Below are 26,725 nucleotides of genomic sequence, written 5' to 3'. Positions count from 1 at the left end.
TAATCAGAGCTCAAATATAAAAAGCTGATCAGAGTAGAAATATTATAGTGCCGTGGTTCTAAAAGTGTGGTCCCACCAACTTGTGGGTCCCTGAAGCCCTTTCAAGACACCTAGCAGTACGGACAGTTTCCATGTTGCCTCTTTCACTCTTACTCTCTCACCAGTGTGGCATTGTCCCAAGGTTGCAGGACTCCAGAGCAGAGAATTCAGCTGTCCTGTATGAAGCTGGGTATTAAAGAGATTTGCACACTAATAAATGCCACTCTTGCCTCTACATTTTGTTCTTTGTTGGTTTTAGAAAATACAGGGGTTTTTCCATTAAAAATACGTTATTTATATTAACATATAATGGACTTATTATTATTTTAAATGAATTAATAAACATTTAAAATTTTCTCAGTTTTGATATCAATAGATTTATCACACAGGAACTAAAGCTCTTTGAGGTCTGCAGGAAAGGTTTTAGGAGTTAAAATAATTCTGAGGCTGAAAAGCTCCCATGGAATCCCTGATTGGTACAGGACATAAGTCTAAAGCAACCGTACTAAACAAGAAAGAACACAATGGTTTTGAGCAACAGAGTTCAAGACTCACAGTTCATAAACTAATGGCTGTGGGTGTGAGTGGTAGAAACAGACCCAGAATTAACATACGTATGTGTGTGTATACATGCACACGTGCATATATGTATTCTGGCCAAACAGAAAAGATTTGGGGATGAATAACAACAAGAAAAATCTAAATAATGCTTTTCATTAGAAACACACCTAAAACATAAGGATATTAAAAAGTTCAAAGAAAAAGAACAGAAAAATACAGAAAAGGCAAATATAACCGAAAAGAAAACTGATGCAGCTGTATTACCAGCAAACAAAATTGGCTTTGTGGGAAAATAGTAACCAAAGTTCAGAGGTCATTTGAAAAGGTTCAATTCAGCAGGCAGCCATAAACTTCAAAGGAAAGGCATAACATAGTTGATGGCCTCTGACCAGAATGTTAAAATTCAGCAAAAACAAAACAAAGACAAGCTCCATTCATTTAGATATAACCTCTAAATAACTTAAGGGCTAAAAAAATTGCAATGGAAATTTTTAAATATTTAGAACTAAAACGTATCAAAAACATGGCCTGTCAAACCAATGGGATACTGTTGAGAAAGAAACAGCCTTAACAGCTTAGAGTAGAAGAAAAGAAAGGCCAAAATCTAAAAGTTAATCATCTAATTTCAGAAGCTAGGAAAAGAATCATCAAACCAAACACAGAGAACATATAAGGAATGAAAGAATAATGATAAGAACAGAAATTAATGAATAAAGAGTAAAGAGAAACTAGAGAGGATAAATAAAACTACATGTTGCTTCCTTGACAAACCTTTGTCAAGACTGACCAAGAAAAGGAGATGGCAAAAATAGCCCACATTAGGAATGAAGTGATGGCAGAATTACAAACACTGCACAGATTGAAAAGATAAGAAGATTCAAACTATGTTACAAAGCTATAGTAATTGAAACAGCAATGGTACTGGCATTTAAAAAAAAAGACATATAGACCAGTGGAACAGAATCAAGAGCCCAGAAGTAAACTCTCACATCTGCAGTCAACTAATCTTTGACAAGAGCACCAAAAACACAAAATAGAGAAAGGACAGTTTCTTCAACAAATGTGGTTGGGAAAACTGGACATCCACATGCAAAAGAATGAAAATGAACCACTACCTTATATCATACACAATAATTACCTCAAAATGGATTAAAGGCATAAATGTAAGACCTGAAACCATAAAACTCCTAGAAGAAAGCATAGGAAAATTTCTCCTTGGTCTTAGAAATGATTTTTTGAGTGACACCTAAAGCACAAACAACAAAAGCAAAAACAAAGAAGTGGGACTATATCAAACTAGAAACTGCTGTATAGCAAATGAAACAATCAATAAATTGAAAAGATAACCTACAGAATGGGAGAAAATATTTATAAACCATATATCTGATAAGGGGTTAATATCCAAAATATATAATGAATTCACAACTCAAGAGCAAAAAACCACAAACAATCTGATTAAAAACTGGCAAAGGACTTGAAGACATGTTTCCAAAGAAGACATACAGATGGCCAACAGACACAGGAAAAGATGCTCAGCATCACTAATCATCACAAAAATACGAATCAAAACCACGAGATATCACCTCACATCTGTTAGGATGGCTACCATCCAACTACAAGAGACAACAAATGTTGGTGAGGTTGTGGAGAAAAGGGAACCCCTGTGCACTGTTGATCAGAATGTAAATTGGTGCAGCACTGTAGAAAACAGTAGGGTGGACCCTCAAAAATTAAAAATAGAACTACCATATGATCCAGCACTTGACTATTGGGTATTTATCCAAAGGAAACAAAATCGATATCTCAAAGAGATATCTGCACCTCCATGTTCATTGCACCATTATTCACAATAGCCAGGACATGGAAATGACCCAAGAGTCTACCAACTGATGAATGGATAAATAAATTTGGTATGCATATACAATGAAATACTATTTAGCCAAAAAGAAAGAAGGAAATCCCGCCATTTGTGACAAAATGCAAGGAGCTGGAGGGCATCATGATAGGTGAAATAAGTCAGAAAGAGAAAGACAAATACTGTATGGTATCACTTATATGTGGAATCTTAAAAAAATTTTTTTTAAGTTGAGCTCATAATAACAGAGAATAGAATGACGGTTTGTAGGCGTTGTGGAGATGGAGGAAAAGGCGAGATATTGGTTAAAGTGTACAAATGTTCAGTTATAAGATTTTTTTTAATGTACAGCATGATTTTTTTTAAATAGGATATTTTCCAAAACCCATTGGATTGTATAATTTAAATGGATGCAGTTTATTACATATCAACTATACCTTATTATAGATTATTTTTTAAAGCAGTATAATATTATGAACAATGTTATTACAACAATTTGAAAACTTAGATGTTATAGACAAATTCCTAGAAAACACAATCATCATTTCAATTCATATCCCCCCCAAAATCAATAAACTTTAACAACCAGTCATGATTTTTTAAAAAAACTTAGCAAACTAGGACTTCCAGTTATAAGAACTATCTTAGGGCTTCCCTGGTGGCGCAGTGGTTGAGAGTCCGCCTGCCGATGCAGGGGAAACGGGCTCGTGCCCCGGTCCGGGAAGATCCCACATGCCGTGGAGCAGCTGGGCCCATGAGCCACGGCCGCTGGACCTGCGCGTCCGGAGCCTGTGCTCTGCAGCGGGAGAGGCCACAACAGTGAGAGGCCCACGGACCGCAAAAAACAAAAGGAACTATCTTAACCTGAAAAGGGATATCTACCAAAACACCTCAGCAACAATCAGACCAAGTGGTAAAATTACAATGGCATCTCTCTTAAGATCAAAAATGGGGTGTGATACCACATCTCTACCCAACTCAATCCATCATAGAAAGACATGGAAAAAGGTAGAGGTGTAGGGATTGCAAGAAAGAAACAAAATTCTCGTTCACCTCAGGTTATATGATTGTCTACAGAAAAAGCCCCAAATCACTTACAGAAAAGACTCATTTGCAAATTTATTTCTATACATCTGTGAACAAAAATTTACATAAATGCAGTTTCACAAGGATACCATTTGCAACAGTATCAAAATTATTTTTAACAACACATGAATAAATTTAACAAAAGATATATAAGAACTTTAGGAAAATTATACAACTGTTGTGAAAGACAAAGTAGGCCTAAACAAATGGAGAGACACATGATGTTCATAGATTTGAAGATTCAATAACACTAAGATGGCAGTTTCCCCAACTTGACCTACAAATTTAATGCAGTGTTGAGCAAAATGCTATTGTGTGTGTGTGTGCACAAGTGTGTGCGAACAGATTGTAAACAATCTGACTCTAAAATTCACATAAATAATCAAAGCACCAAGAATAGCCAAGATGCTAGTAAAGTTGCAGGATGCAAAATCAACATACAGAAATTTGTTGCATTTCTATATACTAATAACAAACTATCTGAAAGAGAAATTAAGAACACAATTCCATGTACAATTGAACCAAAAAGAAAAAAATACCTGGAAATAAATTTAACCAACAAAGTGAAAGATCTGTACACTGAAAACAATAACACACCGATGAAAAAAAATTTGAAGAAGACACAAATAAATGGAAAGATAGTCCATGCTCATGGGTTGAAAAAATAATATTATTAAAATATCCATACCCAAAGCAAACTATAGATTCAATGTAATCCCTATTTTTTAAAAAATCCAATGGAGTTTTTCACAGAAACAGAACAAACAGTCCTAAAATTCATATGGAACCCAAAAGACACCAAATAGCCAAAGCAATCTTTGAGAAAGAAGATCAAAGCTGGAGGCATCACACTCCCTGATTTCAAGCTATAGTAAAAGCTATAGTAATCAAAACAGTAGGATAAAGGCATAAAAACAGGCACATAGATCAATGGAACTATGTAGAGAGCCCAGGAATAATTAATTTATGACAAAGGAGCTGAGGATATACATGGGGAAAGGACAGTCTCTTTAGTAAATGGTGTTGGGAAAACTGGACTGCCACATGCAAAAGAATAAAACTGGACCACTCTCTTACACCATACACAGAAATTAACTCAAAATGGATTAAAGACATAAATATAAGACCTGAAACCCTTAGAATAAGACATAGACAGTAAGCTCCTTGACACTGGATTTAGCAATGATTTTTTGGATTTGACACCAAAAGCAAAGGCAACAAAAGCAAGAATAGACAAGTGTGACGACATTGAACTAAAAAGCTTCTGCACAGCAAAGGAAACCATCAACAAAATGAAAAGGCAATCTACTGATTGGGAGAAAATATTTGCAAATCATATATCTGATAAGGGGTTAATATCCAAAATATATAAAGAACTCATACAACTCAATAGTAAAAACAAACAATCCAATTTAAAAGTGGGCAGAGGGGCTTCCCTGGTGGCGCAGTGGTTGAGAGTCTGCCTGCCGATGCAGGGGACACGGGTTCGTGCCCCGGTCCGGGAAGATCCCACATGCTGCGGAGTGGCTGGGCCCGTGAGCCATGGCCGCTGAGCCTGCACGTCCGGAGCCTGTGCTCCGCAACGATAGAGGCCACAACAGTGAGAGGCCCGCGTACCGCAAAAAAAAAAAAAAAAAAAAAAGTGGGCAGAGGATCTAAACAGACATTTTTCCAAAGAAGACAGACAGATGACCAAAAAAAAAACACATGAAAAGATGCTCAACATCACTAATCATTAGGGAAATACAAATCAAAACTACAGTGAGATATCACCTCTCACCTGTTAGAATGGCAATTATCAAAAAGACGAGAAATAACAAGTATTGGCAAAGATGTGGTGAAAAGAGAATCCTTTTGCGCTGTTGGTGAGAATGTAAATTTGTGCAATTGCTGTGGAAAACAGCATAGAGATTCCTCAAAAAAATTAAAAATAGAACTACCATATGATCCAGCAATTCCACTTCTGGGTATTTATCTAAAGAAAATGAAAACTCTAACTCAAATATATATATACACCCTCATGTTCACTGCAGCATTATTCACAATAGCCAAGGTATGGAAACAACCTAAGTGTCCATCAACTGATGAATGGATAAAGAAAATGTGGTATTTATATACAATGGAATATTATTCAGCCATAAAAAAGAAAAAAATTTTACTGTTTGCAACAACATGGATAGACCCTGAGAGCATTATGCTAAGTGAGATAAGTCAGGCAGAGAAAGACAAATACTGCATGATCTCACTTGGGAGTTGCCAGAGGTGGGGGGGGGCGGTGAAATAGGTGAAGGGAGTCAAAGGGTACAAACATCCAGTTATAAAATAAATAAGTCATGGGGCTATAATGTACACCATGTGATTATAGTTAATAATACTGTATTGCATATTTAAAAGTTGCTAAGGAGGGACTTCCCTGGTGGCACAGTGGTTAAGAATCTGCCTGCCAATGCAGGGGACATGGGTTTGAGCCCTGGTCCGGGAAGATTCCACATGCCACAGAACAACTAAGCCCGTGAGCCACAACTACTGAGCCCACATGCCTGGAACCCATGCTCCGCAACAAGAGAAGCCACAGCAATGAGAAACCCACGCACTGCAACAAAGAGTAGTCCCCACTCACTGCAACTAGAGAAAGCCCGCATGCAGCAAAGAAGACCCAATGCAGCCAAACATTAATTCATTAATTAATTAATTTAAAATTTTTTAATAAATAAATAGAATTATCTGCTTAAAAAAGTTGTTAAGGAGGTAGATCTTGAAAGTTCTCATTACAAGAAAAAATCTGTTAACTATATATGGTGATGGATGTTAACTAGATTGTTGTAGTAATAATCTCACAATATATAAAAATATTGAATCAGTATATTGTACACCCAAAACTAATATAATGTTGTATGTCAATTATACATTAATTTTTAAAAATAGCCAAGATTCTATCTCAAGGTCTTGGCTTGCTATAGAGACATATAAGTTCTAAGAATTAACCTCAAGATGCAGTAATTAAGACAACATGGTACTAGCACAGGGATGGACAGATAGAACACTAGAACACGTGGAGCAGAATGAAAAACCCAGAGACAGACCCACATAGGTAGACCTGTGGGGGTGACCAAGAACACTGTGGGTCAGTGGGAAAAGATGGATTGTTTGGTGAGCAGGGTTGGGACCACTGGTTACATAAACAGGAAAATATTAAAGTTAACCTCCACCTCACACCACACATCAACATCAGTGCCAGGTAGATTAAAACCTAAGTGTGAAAAGTACAACAGCAGAAGTTTTAGAATCTGGTATAGGACAGCAACTTCCTAACCTCAGAGTGGTGGGAATTTTTAAAGCAATGTACCTAAAGCATGCACCCTAAAAAAATATTGAGAAAAGTTAACTGTGTTAAAATTTAAAGCTTCTATCCTAAAAAGACATTAAAAAAGTGAGAATGTTCTGTATATGTCTATTAGGTACATCTGCCTGGATGATCTATCCATTGTTGAAAGTGTTGTTATTATTATTATTATTATACAATTATTGTAATGTTGTCCATTTCTCCCTTCAGATCTGTTAGGATTTGCTTAATATATTTAGGTGCTCTGATGTTGGGTGTGTATATATTTATGATTGTATATATTCTTGATGAATTGACCACATTATCATTATAAAATGACCATCTTTGTCTCATTACCATTTTAGTTTAAAGTCTATTTTATCTGATATAAATATAAATATTTTATCTGCTCTCATTTGGTTTCCACGGAGTATCTTTTCTGACCCCTTCACTTTCAGTCTGTGTGTGTGTGTGTGTGTGTCCTTACATCTAAAGTGAGTGTCTTATAGGCAGCATATATTTGGGTCTCTTTTATATTCATTCAGCCACTCTATGCCTTTTGATTAGAGAATTTAATCTATTTACATTTAAAGTTTGTATTGATAGGTAAGGACTTACTGATGTCATCTTAATTGTTTTCTGGCTGTTTGTAGTTTCCTTGTTCCTTTCTTCCTATCTTACAATCTTCTTTTGTGAATTGATTTTCTATAGTAGTATGCTTAGATTCCTTTTTATTTATCTTTTGTGAATCAACTGTAGGTTTTGCTTTGTGGTTACAACGAAGCTTATATAAAACATCTTTTAGATATAAAGGTCTATTTTAAGCTGATAACAACATAACTTCATCCACATACAAAAGCTCTACCCTTTACTCCCCACACCACATTTTTTTTCTTGGTGTCACAATTTACTTTTTTTAATATTGTGTGTCCATTAACAAATTGTTATAGCTATATCTATTTTTTAACATTTCTGTCCTTTAACCTTTATTCTAGAGTTAAGTTGTTAACACAACACATTACAGCATTACTGTATCCTAAATATGACTATATACTTACTTTCACCAATGTGTTTTACATTTTCATGTGTTCATTTTACAAATTAGAGGGAAAAAAGAAAAAAAGGTTAGAGACGAGTCCCAAACTGAGAGAAAATATCTGCAAGGCATACAACAACTGATGATGAACTAGTATTCGAAATTCACACGTAACTCTTATAAAATCTAGGAGAAGATAAAGGCCACCAGAGACACTGAACAAAGGATTGAGACACTGTACAGAAAAGAAACGATGGTGGTTGACTAGCAGAGGATGATGCACAATACCATTTCCAATTGGAGTATTAAATCAAACTGAAGAAACACTGATTCTGATCCATCAGCCCCCAACCCAGAACTCCCTGTGGTAGGATGAACCTACCCTATGGACCCAAAATTTCCTGCATGCACTCCACAGCACTTGTGATGGGCTGCAGGAACAAAAACATATATTGTCGGGACCTTCCTGGTGGTCCAGTGGTAAACAATCTGCCTTCCAATGCAGGGGACGCGGGTTCAATCCCTGGTCAGGGAACTAAGAGCCCACATGCCGTGGGGCAACTAAGCCCATGCGCCACAACTACTGAGCTTGCACACCTCAACTAGAGAGCCCACATGCCACAACTACAGAGCCCACGCACTCTGGAGCCCACACACCACAACTAGAGAGAGAAAAGAAACCTGCACGCCACAACTAGAGAGAAGCCTGTGCAATGCAACAAAGAGCCCATGCGCCCCAACAAAAGATACTGAGATCCTGCATACTGCAACTACAGCCCAATGCAGCCAAAATAAAAAATAAAAAAATAAAAAATAAACATATATTGTCTTTCTCTAAGTACAGTTTCTAAACACTCCCCCTAAACTCCCCACAGTGGTTAAGATCATAGACACAGTGCCTGGCTCTGGGTTCCCCATTCTAGGCTGATCATTTCCACCTCTCCTATGGAGGTGATGAAGGTCACATGGAATGCTGTCTAGGATTGTGTTGAAACCTGAATTCCCATATTTACACACCTGTGTTCATAGTAGCATCATTCACAATAGCCAAAAGTTGGAAGCAACCTACATGTCCATCCATGGATGAATGGATAAACAAATTGTGGTCCATCCATACAATGGAATGTTATTGAGCCTTAAAAAGGAAGGAAATTCTGACACGTGCTACAACATGGATGAACCATGAAGACATTATGCTAAGTCAAATAAGCCAGTTACAAAAGGACAAACACTGAATGATTCCACTTACATGAGTGACTTAGAGAAGTCAAATTCATAGAGACAGAAAGTAGAAGGGTAGGTACTACAGGTTGCGGGGAATAGAGAGTTATTGTTTAACATGGACAGGTTTCAGTTTGGGAAGATGAAAAAGTTCTGCAGATGGATGGTGGTGAAGTTTACACAACAATGTAAATGTGCTTGACACTGGAATCTACACTTAAAAATGGTTTAAATGTTAATTGTTACGTTATATATATTTTACCACAATTTTTAAGTAAAAGTTTTTTTAAAAAAAACTGAATTGCCATTTTTCATTGATTCCTAGAACAACTTCTTCCTGCTTTTCCAGCCTCCCTCTCCCACTGTCGTCCCCCTACCACCACTTCCCCATCCCCACCCTTGCCCACTCAGCCAGGTCAGCAGAGGATGTCTCCTGAAGGGATCCTACCTACTTGAGAGCTGACGCACAACTGGGTTCACTGTCCGACTGTTCCAGGGACTGGAAAACACCACTGAACCCTGCCCCTGCCCCTGCTCTCCTGTCCACATCCCCCCCAACGCCCACCCCCCCAATCCCCTCTTATCCTAAGTGCCCTCTCCTGCCTCCGAAATCCCACCTCTGCCACCCCATGGCCCACCCCTTGCTCCCCAGGCAAGCTCCCATTCCCAAGTACCCGCCTGCACTGCCCCCACTCTCACCCCCATGGAGTAATGCAGTTCACTCTCTCCTGGTCCCTTACCCCACACCCAGGTTGCATCAGGGCAAAATAAACACCAGAAGCAGCTGATGAAGAAACATGACTTCTGATTTGGAGGGGGATAGGGAACAGTGGAGTCCAAGCTGCTCGGACCCCTTGGTGATGTCCACCAGTTACTTTTTGGTGACCTCCAGTCTGTTGGTGCCTATGGCGCCTCCCCCTCCCAGGCAGTGCATTCCTAGCAGAGCCCCTACCCTCCTCCCAGGTAGTCTGTTCTATGACAACTGGTGCACACCTGCTTGGGCTGCTCCCCAAGGGCCCCAAGGGCAGGGGGGACCCTCAGAGGGGCAGCTGACAGCCTAAGCACCAAGAACAGACCAAAGCTCCACCCACTGCCTGAGCAAGCACCCTCAGGGCCCATGAGGGTGGGGTGTGTTCCACACCAACTTGGCAAGCAGGGCCATGGGGGCAAGACCTTGCCAAGGGCATGTGATCAGGATGCAGGGACATCCCAGGAACTGTGGACCACACCTGACCACAGCTACTGCCAGGCTGGCCCATGTGGTGTCATCTTCTTATTGAAAGTCAGTAAAACTGTGACCAGAGGGCATTGCTGGCAAAGATTCCCTGATGAGACCTTTAAAGCACTTTATTAGCACTTTAAGGACAGGAGCTTCTGAGAACAGAAGATCCACCGTGCGGTGGGTGGACAGGCCCACCATGGCCACACAGAACTTTTGGGGTCAAGACTATCACCTTGCTTCACAGAACAGGTTAGTTCTCCCCAAAATGCTCTGTAAGTCTAATGCAATTCCTATCGGAACCCCAGCAAAATAGAGATCAGCCAAAATCTTAAATTAACTAAAGCTAACTTTAGAAACTATAAAGGTTTGCAGAACAGCTGCAGATCTGCAGATTTGTTCCCTGAAGCCAAATGCAGCCTGATGCTGATCTGTTGGCTGCTGAATTCTCTGGTATCTTAGCCCTGCTTTGCTTTTGTGCCCCTTCCTACAACACACACACACACACTCACTTTCCAGAATGCTGTGACCTGCAGTCTGCTTAGCTCAACTATGCTTGCGCGTTTTTTCTCTCCCTCCCTCCTTCCCTCCCTCCCTCCCTCCCTCTCTCCCTCCCTCTCTCTCTCTCTCTCTCTCTCTCTCTCTCTCTCTGTCTCTCTCAGAACTCAGCATTTGCATCTGACTTGATTCTCCCCATAATGATTATATTTCAATGATGGCACTAGATCTGAATTTGCATCACTTGATCTCTGCCATTGGACAGAGCCTGGATGAATTACAAGGTTTGATGCTTGCTGTATTTGCACCCTTACCTACATTTTAAAAATCTACAAGTATTGGGAATTCCCTGGTGGTCCAGTGGTTAGGGCTCCATGCTTCCACTGCAGGGGGCACGGTTTCGATCCTTCGTCAGGGAACTAAGATCCCGCAAGCCACGTGGTGTGGCCAAAAATATAAAAAATAAATTTAAAAAAATAGGGACTTTCCTGGTGGTGCAGTGGTTAAGAATCTGCCTGCCAGTGCAGGGGACATGGGTTCAATCCCTGGTCCAGGAAGATCTCACATGCCCCAGAGCAACTAAGTCTGGGCACCACACTACTGAGCCTGCACTCTAGAGCCTGTGTGCTGGAACTGCTGAGCCCATGCGCTATAACTACTGTAGCCTGCGTGCTCTAGAGCCCACAAGTCACAACTACTGAGCCCGTGTGCTGCAACTACTGAGGCCCACATGCCTAGAGCCCATGCTCTGCAACAAGAGAAGCCACCGCAATGAGAAGCCTGTGCACTGCAACAAAGAGTAGACCCCACTCACCACAACTAGAGAAAGCCCAAGCGCAGCAAGGAAGATCCAATGGAGCCAAAAAAAAAAAAAGCAAAACCAGCTGGGCTTACTTTCAGGAGACCCAGAGGGCTGTGGGAAATAGAGACTCCACTCTTAAAGGAAGAACATAAAATCTCATATGTGGACTTACCTGGTGGCACAGTGGTTTAGAATTCACCTGTCAATGCAGGGGACGTGGGTTCGAGCCCTGGTCTGGGAAGATCCCACATGCCACGGAGCAACTAAGCCTGTGTGCCACAACTACTGAGCCTGTGCTCTAGAGCCCACAAGCCACAACTACTGAGCCCGCATGCTACAACTACTGAGGCCCACGCACCTCCGCAACAAGAGAAGCCACTACAATGAGAAGCCCACGCACCGCAATGAAGAGTAGCCCCCACTCTCTGCAACTAGAGAAAGCCTGCATGCAGCAATGAAGACCCAACACAGCCAAAACAAAAACCAAACCAAACAAAACAAAATAAACAGGGAATTCCCTGGAGGCCCAGGGGTTAGGACTCCACACTTTCACTGCCAAGGGCACAGGTTCGATCCCTGGTCTGGGAACTAAGATCCAGCAAGCCGTGTGGTGCAGCAAAAAAACAAAAACAAACAACAAAAAAAATCTCAAATGCTCCAGGACCCAAGGCAAAAGCAGTAATTTGAAAGGAGCCTGGGTCACCTCACCTGCTGATCTTGGAAAGTCTCCTGGAGAGGCAGAAGGCAACTGGAGCTCACCCGGGGACACAGATAATGGAGGCACCCATTTTGGGGAGCTCCTTCCACCACAAGGACACTGGTGCTGGCAAGTGCCATCTTGGAGTCCTCACTCTAACTCATTAGCACCAGGAACCAGCCCCATCCACCAGGGGGTCAGCACCAATACTGGGATGCCTCAGGCTAAGCAACTAGCTGGGCTGGAATACAGCACCATCCACTAGCAGGCAGGTGGTCTTACGACCCCCTGAACCCACAGCTACCCTGGGACACAACCCTGCCCACCATAGGGTCCACTACCCAATCCCACACACCACTGTAAAGGCAATAACCCCGGGACTCCCAGGGCCCCCCAGTCAGAGACCACAGGACCCAGCTCCACTGACGAGTGGGCAGATGCCAGCCCCAGGACCCCTTGGGCCCGAGTCCTGCCCACTAACTCCAGGACCCCTAAGGCCCTGCAGCCAGAAACCCTGGGACCTAGCTCCACCCACCAGTGAGCTGGCACTATTCCCAGAACACCTGGGCTCCAGCTTCACCCACCAGAGGGATGGCACTAGCCCAAGGACCAGCCTCACACACCAGTGCGCAGACACCAGCCCCACAGCCTGCCATGGCAGGGCCCAGCCTACCCACCAACAGGCTGTACCTAGCCCCAGGAGCCCATGGGTTCTGCTCTCACCCACCAGCAGGCCAATACCAGCTCTAGTACACACTGGATCCATCAGCAAGCTGCCCAAGGATTTGGTTCCACCCACAAGCAGGCCAACTTAAGCTTCAGGACACCCTGGACCCCATAGCCAGCTGTGTCAGGAACCAGCCCAGCCCACTAGCAGGACAACACAAGCTCCAGAACCACCAGGTCCCCGCAGCCAGAGACCCCAGGACCCAGCTCTGCCCTCCAGTGGGTTGGCACTAGCATCAGGATCCAGCTTTCCCCACCAGTGGGCAGGCACCAACCCCAGGAACCCCCAAGCCCCAGCTGCACCCACCAGCAGGCAAAGACCAGCTCTAAGATACCCTGGACTCCTAAGCCAACCACCCAGGATCCAACTGCATGCACCAACAGGTCAGCACCAGCTTTAGGACATTGCAGAGCCTGCAGCCAGCCAAGTCAAGAAACAGCCCCACACACTGGCAGGCCAACACTAGATCCAAGAAACCTGACCCAAAACCACCCACCCCAGAACCCGGCTGTACCCACCAGTGAGCCAGCACTAGTCTCAGAACCCTCTGGGGTTCCTCATCCAGCTGCCTGGAAACCAGGCTCTGCCAACCAGCAGCCAGCAGCCTCCTCACAGGCAGAGCCTGGCAACCAACCAGACTGGGGGCCAGCCACGCCTACCAGACCACCCACACACAAGGGCCTGCCACAACAGAAGGATCCATGAAGGGGCACCCCTAGAGAATATAGCTCTGGTGACCAGAAGGGAGTGCACTGCTGGGTTGCATAGGATGTCTCCTACAAAGGGCCATTTATCCAAGGTCAGGAAACATAACCAACCTACCAGATACATGAAAATAAAAACAGCAAATTAGGCAAAAGGAGGCAACAAAGGAACACGTTCCAAATGAAGGACCAAGACAAAATCCCAGAATAAGAACTAAGTGAAGTGGAGATAGGTAATCTACCCAAAAAAGAGTTCAAGGTAATGATCACAAAAATGATCAAAGAACTCGGGAGAAGAATGGATGAAAAGAGTGAGAAGTTAGAAGTTTTTAACAAAGAGTTACAAAATATAAAGGACCAAACAGAGATGAAGAAAACAATAACTGAAATGAAAAATATACTAGAAGGAATCAACAGTAGATTAAATGATACAGAGGAACAGATAAGAGAGCTGGAAGATGAGTGGTGGAAATCACTAAAGCTGAAGAGAAGAAAGAATAAAAAGAAATGAGGACAGTTTGAGAGACCTCTGAGACAACATCAAGCATACTAAACATTTGCCTTATAGGGGTCACAGAAGAAGAGAGAGAAAAGAACAGAGAACATATTTGAAGACAATAGCTAAAAACTTCCCTAACCTGGAAAAGGAAACAGACATCCAGGTCCAGGAAGCACAAACAGTCCCAAACAGTATCAACCCAAAGAGAAGTACACCAAGACACACTGTAATTAAAATGGCAAAAGTTAAAGATAAAGAGAGACTATTAAAAGCAGCATGGGGAAAGCAACAAGTTATGTATAAGGAAACTCCCTTAAGGCTATTAGTTGACTTTTCAGCAGAAATTCTGCAGGCCAGACGGGAGTAGCCCAATATATTTAAAGTGATGAAAGGGGAAAACCTACAACAAGAATACTCTACCAGGCAAGGTTTTCATTCACATTTGATACAGAGATCAGAAGTTTTACAGATGAGCAAAAGCTAAAAGAGTTCAGCACCAACAAACCAGCTTTACAAAAAATGCTAAAGGGACTTCTCTAAACAAAAAAGAAAAGGCCACAACTAGAAACATGAGAAGTGTGAAAGGAAAAACTCATTGGTAAAAGCAAATATAAAGTAACAAAATCAACCACGTATATTGGAATTCCCTGGTGGTCCAGTGGTTAGGACTCTGTGCTCTCACTGCCAAGGGCCCAGGTTCAATCCCTGGTCAGGGAACTAAGATCCTACAAGCCGTGCAGCATGGAAAAAAATGTATAAAACTAGTATGAAGGTTAAAAGACAAAAGTAGTAAAACCATCGATATCCACAATAAGTAGTTATGGGACACACGAAACAAAGAGGTGTAAAATATGATGTCAAAAACAGTAATTGTGGGAGAAGGCAGTAAAAATGCAGGGTCTTTAGATTGCTGTATATAAACCTCATGGTAACCACAAACCAAAAATCGATAATAGATACACACACAAAAGAGAAAGGAATCCAAATATAATACTAAAGATAGTTATCAAATCACAAGGGAAGAGAACAAAAGAAGGAAGGAACAAAAAGAACTACAAAAACAACCTTCCCAAAAAATTAACAAAATGGTAATAAGTACATACCTAATTACTTTAAATGTAAATGGACTAAATCTTCAATCAAAAGTCACAGGGTGGCTGATTGGATAGAAAAATAAGACTCGTATATATGCTGCTTATAAGAGACTCACTTCACAGCTAAAGACACACACAGAATGAAAGTGAGGGAATGGAAGAAGGTATTCCATGCAAATCAAAATCAAAAGAAAGCCAGGATAGTAATACTTATATCAGACAAAATAGGCTTTAAAACAAAGACTGTAACAGGAGACAAAGAAGGACATTACAGAATGATCAAGGGATCAATCAAAGAAAATATAATAATTATAAATATATATGCACCCAACATAGGAGCAACTAGACATAAAGCAAATATTAACAAACATAAAGGGAGCAACTGACAGTAACACAAAAATATTAAGGGACTATAACACCCAACTTACATAAATGGACAGATTATCCAGACAGAAAATCAATAAGAAAACACTAGCTTTAAGTGACACTTTAGACCAGATGAACTCAATAGATATATCTAGAACATTCCATGCAAAGGCAGCAGAATATACCTTCTCTTCAAGTGCAAAAGGAACATTCTCCAGGATAGATCACACGCTAGGCCACAAAAAAAGTCTCAGTAAACTTAAGATCACTGAAATCATATCAAGCATCTTTTCTGACCACAGTGCTATGAGACTAAAAATCAGCTATTAGAAAAACTGCAAAACAAACAAACAAAAAAATGTGGAGGCTAAACAATATGCTACTGAACAACCAATGGATCACTAAATAAATCAAAGATGAAATTTAAAAAATACCTGGAGACAAATGAAAACGAAAACACAGGGAGGGACCTTCAAGATGGCAGAAGAGTAAGATGTGGAGATCACCTCCCTCCCCACAAATATATCAAAAATACATCTACATGTGGGACAACTCCTACAGAACACCTACTGAACACTGTCAGAAAACCTCAGACTTCCCAAAAGGCATGAAAATCCCCAGGTACTTGGGGAGGGCAAAAGAAAAATGAAAAAACAGAGACAAAAGAATAGGGATGGGACCTGCACCTCTGGGAGAGAGCTATGAAGGAGGAAATGTTTCCACACACTAGGACACCCCTTCACTGGCGGAGACGGGGCATGGGCGCAGGGGAAGCTTCAGAGCCACGGAGGAGAGTGAAGCAACAGGGGTGCAGAAGGCAAGGCAGAGAGAGTCCCACACAGAGGATCGGTGCCAACCAGCACTCACCAGCCTGAGAGGCTTGTCTGCTCACCTGCTGGGGTGGGTGGGGGCTGGGAGCTGAGGCTCAGGCTTCAGAGGTCAGATCCCAGGGAGAGGACTGGGGTTGGCTGCGTGAACACAGTCTGAAGGAGGCTAGTGCACCACAGCTAGCCAGAAGGGAGTCCAGGATAAAGGCTGGACCTGCCTAAGAGACAAGAGACCATTGTTTCAGAGTGTGCAAGGAGAAGGGATTCCTTCCCCGTCTGTCCACAGAAGGCAGAGCACCACCTAAATGAGCTCCAGAGATGGGTGTGAGCTGTGGAACACAGAGACATGTGTGAGCCGTAGACCCCAGAGACAGGCATGAAACGTTAATGCTGCTGCTGCAGCCACCAGTAATCCTGTGTGCAAGCACAGGTCACTATACACACACACACACACACACACACACACACACACACACACACCAGGAGCCTGTGAAGCCCGCCAATGCCAAGGTCAACTTCCCCGGGAGAACACACAGCATGCCTCAGGCTGCTGCAATGCCACACCGGCCTCTGCCGCCACAGGCTCACCCCACATTCCAATTATAACTACTATACCCCTCCCTCCTCCAGGCCTGAATGTGCAAGAGCACCCTAATCAGCTGCTGCTTTAACCGCCTCCTGTCTGGGTGGGGAACAGTTGCCTGAGGGAGAATTACACGCAGAGGTGGGGCCAAAACCAAAGTTGAACCCCACGAGCTGGGCGAACAAAGAAGAGAAAGGGAAATTTCTCCGTGCAGCCTGAGGAGCAGCAGATTAAATCCTCAGAATCAACTTGCTGTACCACGCCTCTGTGGAATACCTGAATAAACAATGAATCATCCCAAAATTGAGGCGGTGGATTTTGGGAGCAACTGTAGACTTGGGGTTTGCTGTCTGCAACTGATTTGTTTCTGATTTTTATGTTTATCTTAGTTCAGTTTTTAGCACTTGTTATCATTAGTGGATTTGTTTATTGGTTTGGTTGCTCTCTTTTTTAAATTATTTTTTTATTTTAATAATTTTATTTATTTATTTTTTCTTTCTTTTTTTTCCCTTTTCTTCTGAGCCATGTGGCTGATAGGGTCTTGGTTGCTCCAGCTTGGGAGTCAGGCCAGAGCCTCTGAGGTGGGAGAGCTGAGTTCAGGACATTGGACCATCAGAGACCTCCTGGCCCCACGTAATATCAATCAGCGAGAGCTCTCCCAGAGATCTCCATCTCAACAATAAGACCCAGCTCCCCACAACGGCCAGCAAACTCCAGGGCTGGACGTCCCATGTCAAACAACCGGCAAGAGAGGGACACAACTCCACCCATTAGCAGAGAAGCTGCCTAAAATCATACTAAGTTCACAGACACCCCAAAACACACCACTGGATGCGGCCCTGCCCAGCAGAAAGACAAGATCCAGCCCCACCTACCAGAACACAGGCACCAGTCCCCTCCACCAGGAAGCCTACACAAGCCACTGAAACAATCTTACCCACTGGGAGCAGACACCAAAAACAACGGGAACTACGAACCTGCAGCCTGAGAAACAGAGACCCCTAACACAGCAAGTTAAGCAAAATGAGAAGACAGAGAAACACACAGCAGATGAAGGAGCAAGATAAAACCCCACCGGACCAAACAAATGAAGAGAAAATAGGCAGTCTACCTGAAAAAGAATTCAGAATAATGATAGTAACGATGATTCAAAATCTTGGAAATACAATGGAGAAAATACAAGAAACGCCTAACAAGGACCTACAAGAACTAAAAAGCAAACAAATAATGATGAACAACAAAAAAATGAAATTAAAAATTCTCTAGAAGGAATCAATAGCAGAATAACTGAAGCAGAATAACGGATAAGTGACCTGAAGATAAAATACTGGAAATAACTACTGCAGAGCAGCATAAAGAAAAAAGAATTAAAAGAATTGAGGATAGTCTCAGAGACCTCTGAGGCAATATTAAACGTACCAACATTCGAATTGTAGGGGTCCCAGAAAAAGAAGAGAAAAAGAAAAGGTTAGAGAAAATATTTGAAGAGATTATAGTTGAAAACTTCCCTAATATGGGAAAGGAAATAGTCAATCAGGTCCAGGAGGTGCAGAGAGTCCCATACAGGATAAACTGAAGGAGAAATACGTCAAGACACATATTAATCAAAAATTAAGTACAAAGAAAAAATATTAAAAGCAGCAAGGGAAAAGCAACAAATAACATACAAGGGAATCTCCATAAGCTTAACAGCTGATCTTTCAGCGGAAATTCTGCAAGCCAGAAGGGAGTGGCAGGACATATTTAAAGTGATAAAAGGGAAAAACCTACAACCAAGATTACTCTACCCAGCGAGGATCTCATTCAGATTTGATAGAGAAGTTAAAACCTTTACAGACAAGCAAAAGTTAAAAGAATTCAGCACCACCAATCCAGCTTTACAACAAATGCTAAAGGAACTTCTCTAGGCAGGAAACACAAGAGAAGGAAAAGACCTACAAAAACAAACCCAAAACAATTAAGAAAATAGTAACAGGAACATACATAAAATCAATAATTACCTTAAATGTAAATGGATTCAATGCTCTAATCAAAAGACACAGACTGGCTGAATGGATACAAAAACAAGACCTGTATATATGCTGTCTACAAGAGACCCACTTCAGACCTAAAGACACATACAGACTGAAAGTGAGGGGATGGGAAAAGATATTCGATGCAAATGGAAATCAAAAGAAAGCTGCAGTAGCAATTCTCATATCAGACAAAATAGACTCTAAAATAAAGACTATTGCAAGAGACAAAGAAGGACACTACATAATGATCAAGGGATCAATCCGAGAAGAGGATATAACAATTGTAAATATTTATGCACTCAACATAGGAGCACCTCAATACATAAGGCAAAGGCTAACAGCCATAAAAGGGGAAATCGACAGTAACACAATCATAGCATGGGACTTTAACACCCCACTTTCACCAATGGAAAGATCATCCAAACTGAAAATAAATAAGGAACCACAAGCTTTACATGACACATTAAACAAGATGGACTTAATTGATATTTATAGGACATTCCATCCCAAAACAACAGAATACACTTTCTTCTCAAAGTGGAACATTCTCCAGGATAGATCATATCTTGGGTCACAAATCAAGCCTTGGTAAGTTTAAGAAAATGGAACTCGTATCAAGTATCTTTTCCAACCACAACACTATGAGACTAGATATCAATTACAGGGGAAAAAAATTGTAAAAAATACAAACACATGGAGGCTAAACAATAAGCTACTAAATAACCAAGAGATCACTGAAGAAATCAAAGAGGAAATCAAAAAATACATAGAAACAAATGACAAAAACATGACGGGGCTTTCCTGGTGGCACAGCGGTTAAGAATCCGCCTGCCAATGCAGGGGACACTGGTTCGAGCCCTGGTTTGGGAAGATCCCGCATGCTGCAGAGCAGCTAGGCCTGGGCGTTACAACTACTGAGCCTGCGCTCTAGGGCCCACAAGCCACAGCTACTGAGCCCATGCACCACAACTACTGAAGCCTGCATGCCTGGAGCCCCTGCTCCACAACAAGAGAAGCCACCGCAATGAGAAGCCCATCGACACAACTAAAGAAAGTCCACATGCAGCAATGAAGACCCAATGCAGCCAAAAAATAAATAAATAAAATTAACAAAATAAAACATGACGACCCAAAACCTATGGGATGCAGCAAAAGCAGTTCTAAGAGGGAAGTTTATAGCAATACAATCCTACCTCAAGAAACAAGAAACATCTCAAATAAACAACCTAACCTTACACCTAAAGCAATTACAGAAAGGAGAGCAAAAAAAACCCAACATTAGCAGGAGGAAAGAAATCACAAAGATCAGATCAGAAAGAAATGAAAAAGAAATGAAGGAAACGATAGCAAAGATCAATAAAACTAAAAGCTGGTTCCTTGAGAAGATAAACAAAATTGATAAACCGTTAGCCAGACTCATCAAGAAAAAAAGGGAGAACTCAAACCAATAGAATTAGAAATGAAAAAGGAGAAGTAACAACTGACACTGCAAAAATACAAAGGATCATGAGAGATTACTACAAGCAACTATATGCCAATAAAATGGACAACCTGGAAGAAATGGACAAATTCTTAGAAAAGCACAACATTCTGAGACTGAACCAGGAAGGAATAGAAAATATGAACAGACCAATCACAAGCACTGAAATTGAGACTGTGATTAAAAATCTTCCAACAAATAAAAGCTCAGGACCAGATGGCTTCACAGGCGAATTCTATCAAACATTTAGAGAAGAGCTAACACCAATCCTTCTCAAACTCTTCCAAAATACAGCAGAGGGAGGAACACTTCCAAACTCATTCTACGAGGCCACCATCACCCTGATACCAAAACCAGACAAAGATGTCACAAAGGGAAAAAACTACAAGCCAATATCACTGATGAACATAGATGCGAAAATCCTCAACAAAATACTAGCAAACAGAATCCAACAGCACATTAAAAGGATCATACACCTTGATCAACTGGGGTTTATCCCAGGAATGCAAGGATTCTTCAATAAATGCAAATCAATCAGGGTGATACACCATATTAACAACCTGAAGAATAAAAACCATATGATCATGTTAATAGATGCAGAAAAAGCTTTTGACAAAATTCAACACCGATTTATGATAAAAACCTTCCATAAAGTAGGCATAGAGGGAACTTACCTCAACATAATAAAGGCCATATATGACAAACCCACAGTCAACATCTTTCTCAATGGTGAAAAACTGAAACCACTTCCACTAATATCAGGAAAAAGACAAGGTTGCCCACTCTCACCACTATTATTCAACATAGTTTTGGAAGTTTTAGCCACAGCAATCAGAGAAGAAAAGGAAATAAAAGGAATCCAAATCGGAAAAGAAGAAGTAAAGCTGTCACTGTTTGCAGATGACATGATACTATACATAGAGAATCCTAAAGATGCTACCAGGAAACTACTAGAGCTAATCAATGAATTTGGTAAAGTGGCAGGATACAAAATTAATGCACAGAAATCTCTGGCATTCCTATATACTAATGATAAAAAATCTGAAAGTGAAATCAAGAAAACACTCCCATTTACCATTGCAACAAAAAGAATAAAATATCTAGGAATAAACCTACCTAAGGAGACAAAAGGCCTGTATGCAGAAAATTATAAGACACTGATGAAAGAAATTAAAAATGATACAAATAGATGGAGAGATATACCATGTTCTTGGATTGGAAGAATCAACATTGTGAAAATGACTCTACTACCCAAAGCAATCTATAGATTCAATGCAATCCCTATCAAACTACCACTGGTATTTTTCACAGAACTAGAACAAAAAATTTCGCAATTTGTATGGAAACACAAAAGACCCCGAATAGCCAAAGCAATCTTGAGAACGAAAGAAGGAACTGGAGGAATCAGGCTCCCTGACTTCAGACTATACTACAAAGCTACAGTTATCAAGACGGTATGGTACTGGCACAAAAATAGAAAGATAGATCAATGGAACAGGATAGAAAGCCCAGAGATAAACCCATGCACATATGGACACCTTATCTTTGATAAAGGTGGCAGTAATGTACAGTGGAGAAAGGACAGCCTCTTCAATAAGTGGTGCTGGGAAAACTGGACAGGTACATGTAAAAGTATGAGATTAGATCACTCCCTAACACCATACACAAAAATAAGCTCAAAATGGATTAAAGACCTAAATGTAAGGCCAGAAACTATCAAACTCTTAGAGGAAAACATAGGCAGAACACTCTATGGCATAAATCACAGCAAGATCCTTTCTGACCCACCTCCTAGAGTAATGGAAATAAAAATAAACAAATGGGACCTAATGAAACTTCAAAGCTTTTGCACAGCAAAGGAAACCATAAACAAGACCAAAAGACAACCCTCAGAATGGGAGAAAATATTTGCAAATGAAGCAACCGACAAAGGATTAATCTCCAAAATTTACAAGCAGCTCATGCAGCTCAATAACAAGAAAACAAACAACCCAATCCAAAAATGGGCAGAAGACCTAAATAGACATTTCTCCAAAGAAGATATACAGACTGCCAACAAACACATGAAAGAATGCTCAACATCATTCATCATTAGAGAAATGCAAATCAAAACTACAATGAGAGGGCTTCCCTGGTGGCGCAAGTGGTTGAGAGTCTGCCTGCCAATGCAGGCGACGCGGGTTCGTGCCCCGGTCTGAGAAGATCCCACATGCCGCAGAGTGGCTGGGTCCGTGAGCCATGGCCGCTGAGCCTGCGCGTCCGGAGCCTGTGCTCCACAACGGGAGAGGCCACAACAGTGACAGGCCCGCATACCACAAAAAAAAAAAAAAAAAAAAAAAAAAAAAACTACAATGAGATATCATCTCACACTGGTCAGAATGGCCATCATCAAAAAATCTAGAAACAATAAATGCTGGAGAGGGTGTGGAGAAAAGGGAACACTCTTGCACTGCTGGTGGGAATGTGAATTGGTTCAGCCACTATGGAGAACAGTATGAAGGTTCCTTAAAAAACTACAAATAGAACTACCATATGACCCAGCAATCCCACTACTGGGCATATACCCTGAGAAAACCAAAATTCAAAAAGAGTCATGTACCAAAATGTTCATTGCAGCTCTATTTACAATAGCCTGGAGATGGAAACAACCTAAGTGCCCATCATCGGATGAATGGATAAAGAAGATGTGGCACATATATACAATGGAATATTACTCAGCCATAAGAAGAAACGAAATTGAGCTATTTATAATGAGGTGGATAGACCTAGAGTCTGTCATACAGAGTGAAGTAAGTCAGAAAGAAAAAGACAAATACCGTATGCTAACAGATATATATGGAATTTAAGAAAAAAAAAATGTCATGAAGAACCTAGGGGTAAAGCAGGAATAAAGACGTAGACCTCCTAGAGAACGGACTTGAGGTTATGGGGAAGGGGAAGGGTGAGCTGTGACAGGGCGAGAGAGAGTCATGGGCATATACACACTAACAAACGTAGTAAGGTAGATAGCTAGTGGGAAGCAGCCGCATGGCACAGGGATATTGGCTCGGTGCTTTGTGACAGCCTGGAGGGGTGGGATAGGGAGGGTGGGAGGGAGGGAGACGCAAGAGGGAAGACATATGGGAACATATGTTTATGTATGACTGATTCACTTTGTTATAAAGCAGAAACTAACACACCATTGTAAAGCAATTATACCCCAATAAAGATGTTAAAAAAAAATAAAATAAAATGGCCCCCAAGCATAGAGCTGAAGTGTTATCTAGTGTTCCTGAGCACAAGAAGGCTGTGACATGCCTTATGGAGGCAATACATTAGGTGGGCTTCATTCAGGTATGTTATAATGCTGTTGGCCGTGAGTTTAATGTTAATGAACCAGCAATATATAGGTGTCTTTAAACAGAAACACATATCAAATAAAGGTATCTGTTGATCAGTTGATAAAAATGTAACCAGAGGCTGGAGGGAACCTAACTCCCTTCTTTCCACGGGAGCAGTGGTTCAATATTCACTAATTCAGTGTTTGCAGGGAAGTTATGGAATATAACTCCAGCAAATAATGAGAATCCACCACATCCGACAAAGGACTGGTATCGAAATATATACTCAACAGTAAAAATCAAACAACCCAATTAGAAAAGGGGCAAAATTCATGAAAAGACATGTCACCAAAGAGGATACATAGATGGCAAATAAGCACATGAAAGGAGGTTCTACACCATTTAGCCATCAAGGAGACTCAAAGTAAAACTACCGTGAGATACCTCTGCATGCCCATCAGAAAATTATAAACAGTGAAAACCCCAAATGCCAACAAGGATGCAGAGAAACTGCATCTCTGGTACATTGCTGGTAGGAGTGTAAAGTGATATAGCCACTCTGGAAAAGTTGGCAGTTCCTTATAAAACTAAACATGAAACTAACATATGACCCAGCCATTGCTCTCCTGGGCATTTATCCCAGAGAAATAAAACTTGAGTTTACATGAAACCGGTATATGAATGTTTATAGCAGCTTTATTTGTAATCACTCCAAACTGGAGACAACGCAAATGTCCTTGAACAGGTGGATGGTTGAACAGACTGTGGTAGTTCATACCATGGAGTTGGACTGAGCCACAAAAAGGAATCAACTATTGACACAGCAGCAACCTGGACAGATCTCCAGGGAGTTATGCTGAGTGGAAAAAGTCAACACATAGAGGTTACTATAGGATTTCATTTACATAACATTTTTGAAATGACAGAATTTTAGAAATGAAGGACAGATTGGTGGTGGCCAGGGGTTAGGGACAGGTTAATATGGGATAGAGGTGTTCTGTACCTTGACTCTAGTTGAGACAGAAGTCAACACATGGACACAAATGAGCACAAAGAAAACGGTGAGATCTGAATAAGGCCAGTGAATGGTATCAGAGTCAATATCCTGATGTGATATTGTAGCACATTTTTGCTAAAAGTTACCATGGAGAGGAACTGGGTAAAGGGTACTGGCACCTCTCTGTATTATGTCTTACAATGGCAATGATCTCTGTAAAAATACCCATTAAACAAAACAGCCCAACACAAGGTGACGGGGTATCTGGAGCAGGTCAGGAGAGGCCGCACAAACTCAATCAAGGCCCTGGGCCAGGTGTGTCTGCGAGCAGCCCTGCCCCCTGATGCTCTTCTGCGTCGGTCTGCACCCTCTCGGTGGTACCCCCTCTGTGCCCACGACCTCCAGGCCACCCCACACCCACCCCTACTGAACCCTACCCCCATGAGGACAGCCACCACAGCACCCCACAATTCCTACAAGCCCCGTGTGTTTTAAGATAAACTCAGTTCTGCCCACTCTGCTGGCACCCCCTCACCCATCACCCAGGGGCAGGGGCTCTCCTTCAACCCGCACTCTGCCCCAGGATAGTGCCAGGCCCTGTGCAAACCCCTCGCGGGCTCTGCCCGATGTGGCCTCCTGTAATCCTGCCCCAAGATGCACTGGCCTCAACTATTTGAAGGATATTCCAGACATGCAGTAGTCTCAAGGCCTTTCCTTGCTCTGTCCTCTGTCTGAACACACTCAGTACATATGCCCCCCAACCTCTATCCCACATGTGCCCAGTCCCCCCATGTACTCCATCCCCCCATGCACCCCAACCCTGTCCCATCCCCCCAGTGCACCCAGTCTCCGCATGCACCCCGACTTCACACATGCCCCATTCCTCCAGTTCACCCTGACCTTGCCCTATCCCCCAAATGCACCTAGTCTCCGCGTGCACGCCAACCCCACCCTCTCCTTGTCCCCCAATGCTCCCTGACACCACACACACTCCATCCCCCAATGTGCACCATCCCCACACTTGCTCTGTCCCCCCAACATATCCCGACTCTGCACCCACCCTGTCCCTTAATTGCCCCAACCCTGCTCCATCTCCACCTGCACCCCAACCCCAAACAAGCCCAGTCCCCCCAATGCACTCCATTCCTGCTCATGCCCCATCCCTCCAACGGCCTGGTCCCCACCACATAACCCATCCCCACCACCAACAGACAGCCCATCCCCCCAATTCACCCCATCTCCGCACACACCCCATCCCATTCTCTGCTTTATTCTTGACCGCAGAGCTACGGCAATCCAGTATATTTTGTATTTTACTTTTACGGTTTGTAGGCACTCAGTAATTTGTTGAATGAATAGAGGAATGAATGAGTGAAATGTAGATCAGAACTCAGCAATCTCCAGATTTTTCATCAACAGGGTCCCTGCTGTCATTCCTTTCCCTGACAAACTTCTTGAGAGATTTCTGAATAAAATTTATTCAGAAGTAATTCCTTTTTCCCACAAACACTAATGTGACCAAACTGAATCAACATCGTTTGAAAAGAAACTGAAGACAAGGACACTGAGTTGGCCAAGTGCCCAGATCACAGAGAGTGCAAGGGGGCTCCCCCCAGGGTTGAAGAGTGGAATGCTCCCCCAGCTTCCCCTCAGCACAGCCAGGCATCTGCCCAAGATGTTTGAAATGTAAACACCAAATCTCCAGATGGAATTAGAAAGACTGACAGCACCAAATGTTGGCATGGACTAGCTGCTGGTGGGAGTGTAAAACGGACTG

The 26,725-nt window shown here is 42.1% G+C and overlaps 1 protein-coding gene and 1 non-coding gene across 3 annotated transcripts in view; one reads left to right on the top strand and one right to left on the bottom strand.

The window, feature by feature from the left end:
- Nucleotides 1-26,725, bottom strand: part of IBA57 (iron-sulfur cluster assembly factor IBA57) — a 64,355-nt gene that overhangs the window by 9,842 nt on the left and 27,788 nt on the right. The gene's annotated exons all lie outside the window — the stretch shown is intronic.
- On the top strand, nt 14,911-14,983 carry TRNAE-CUC (transfer RNA glutamic acid (anticodon CUC)). Its single transcript has one exon. It is a non-coding gene; the product is annotated as a tRNA-Glu (tRNA).

The sequence above is a fragment of the Lagenorhynchus albirostris genome, chromosome 3, assembly GCF_949774975.1.
Source record: "Lagenorhynchus albirostris chromosome 3, mLagAlb1.1, whole genome shotgun sequence".
NCBI lineage: Eukaryota > Metazoa > Chordata > Mammalia > Artiodactyla > Delphinidae > Lagenorhynchus > Lagenorhynchus albirostris.
This window is presented reverse-complemented; position numbering and strand designations above follow the sequence as displayed.